General features: G+C 49.3%; 2 non-coding genes across 2 annotated transcripts in view; both read left to right on the top strand.

Moving 5' to 3' along the window:
• Positions 1 to 930: 930 nt before the first annotated feature.
• On the top strand, positions 931 to 1088 carry LOC125773511 (5.8S ribosomal RNA). Its single transcript, XR_007420160.1, has one exon. It is a non-coding gene; the product is annotated as a 5.8S ribosomal RNA (ribosomal RNA).
• A 709-nt stretch (positions 1089 to 1797) lies between these two features.
• The window catches only part of LOC125773502 (large subunit ribosomal RNA), a 4179-nt gene continuing 3866 nt past the window's right edge, over positions 1798 to 2110 (top strand). Inside the window, exon 1 of the ribosomal RNA XR_007420156.1 lies at positions 1798 to 2110. This exon is cut by the window's right edge and continues 3866 nt beyond it. This is a non-coding gene — a ribosomal RNA (large subunit ribosomal RNA).

The following is a 2110-nucleotide window of genomic DNA, read 5'->3' as shown; positions in this document are numbered from 1 at the left end:
GCAGACATACAAAGAGTTAAGCCTATTAGTCATTAACTCTAAGGACGGGGCCATGGGGCGGTACGCAAAGGATACGGATGAGCGAGTATGCAGGCCCAATACTCAATAGCTCGATCCGATCCAAGCACATGAGTTGACTGCGGCGCCAGGTTAACCAATGTGCTAGATTCTATTTGGCCAGTAGAATCTTGTGTCTTACGCGATTTGATACCAAGACACCAGAACGAAAGTTAGTTGAAGAGTGATTAAACTCTTATGAAGAATGGTTGTGCAATCACAACTTATGACTTTAACCTATAAAGTGGATATGGACTATCAATTATAACATGGGGCACACACCATGTTCTCGATCCAATCCACGCACACGAGTTGCCTGAGTAGCGACAGGTATACCGATGTGCAATACGTATCCGGCCATAGGCACGGAACGAACAGGAACTGTGGTGCAGACATACAAGGGCCATGGGGCGGTACGCAAAGGATACGGATGAGCGAGTATGCAGGCCCAATACTCAATAGCTCGATCCGATCCAAGCACATGAGTTGACTGCGGCGTCAGGTTAACCGATGTGCAATACGTATCCGGCCATAGGCACGGAACGAACAGGAACTGTGGTGCAGACATACAAGGGCCATGGGGCGGTACGCAAAGGATACGGATGAGCGAGTATGCAGGCCCAATACTCAATAGCTCGATCCGATCCAAGCACATGAGTTGACTGCGGCGCCAGGTTAACCGATGTGCTAAGAGAGTTGTTCCTGGGCCTTCAAAGTGACTTCAAAACTATCTTAGCGAATGGTGGCCATGGGCGTAGACATGAGCCACAAGTCACAAGGCCTGGGACTATTGGGTAATAAAGACAACTTAGTCAGAAAGTTAGTCTTTGGACGTACCACCGGGATTGTGTTACATTGGGAACCTTACTATAAAACCCTAGGCAGGGGATCACTCGGCTCATGGATCGATGAAGACCGCAGCTAAATGCGCGTCACAATGTGAACTGCAGGACACATGAACACCGATAAGTTGAACGCATATTGCGCGTCGGACGATTAAACCCGGCCGATGCACACATTCTTGAGTGCCTATCAATTCCTTGATATACAACAAACCAAACTTCAGGGTGGAGCGTGCCACAATAGAACACTATGGCGAGCAGCCCGTCTAGTGTCGTGGGGGAAACACGCTTCCACACTGTGCATAATGGCGTGCTCGGGACCTTTGTTGGGACCGCAGGGCGCTGAAAGTAAAGGGGTGAACCGCATAAATCGCACGCACGTAAACGCGCACACACACAAATAGAGTGAGACGTATCGTAGGATACCGCTAAGAGTACGTTGTGAAACATGGGGAAATTCAATCGAAAACCTCTTTGATGTCCAAGAATTCGTTGACCGTTTCCGTCGTAATACTGGATCAACGTGCTTGGGGGAAAACGTCAAAGGGTTTTATAATAGTGGTGCATGATTAACCCATCGATGCCCGAGGGGAACATGTTGTCCAATACAATAGTGGTGCAGTTGGCTCGACATGCTCGGGGGGAGACATCGTGGGTCCAAGTCGACCAAGTCGACCGAGAGTTGTTGTTGAGAGATCGAATCAAAACGATGCCGAGCGGAACTCGTTGTCCTTATTGGAGTGATATTCGGACAACGTGCTCGGGGGGGCCATCGTTGATTCAAAAATGACCGTAAATTGCCCAATCCGTGTGTGTGTGTGTGTGAAGTGTTGTTGCGTATATATCGGTTCGCTATGCCCCGGGTTCGAAACGAATGGAATGTGACTGATTTTGTTGTAGGCCTCAAGTGATGTGAGACAACCCCCAGAATTTAAGCATATTAATAAGGGGAGGAGAAGAAACCAACCGGGATTCCCTGAGTAGCTGCGAGCGAAACGGGAGAAGCTCAGCACGTAGGGACGGTGTGTAACTGCACCTGTCCGATTCCGTGTACTGGAACGACCATTATCTACTATGCACGGTGCAAACAGTTCAAGTTCAACTTGAAGGTGGCTCATCTACCCAGAGAGGGTGATAGGCCCGTAGAACGGCACTAACCCACGTGACAGTAGACGGTCGGCTCCATGGAGTCGTGTTGCTTGATAGTGCAG

Source organism: Anopheles funestus, assembly GCF_943734845.2.
Source record: "Anopheles funestus chromosome X unlocalized genomic scaffold, idAnoFuneDA-416_04 X_unloc_36, whole genome shotgun sequence".
Lineage (NCBI taxonomy): Eukaryota > Metazoa > Arthropoda > Insecta > Diptera > Culicidae > Anopheles > Anopheles funestus.
This window is presented reverse-complemented; position numbering and strand designations above follow the sequence as displayed.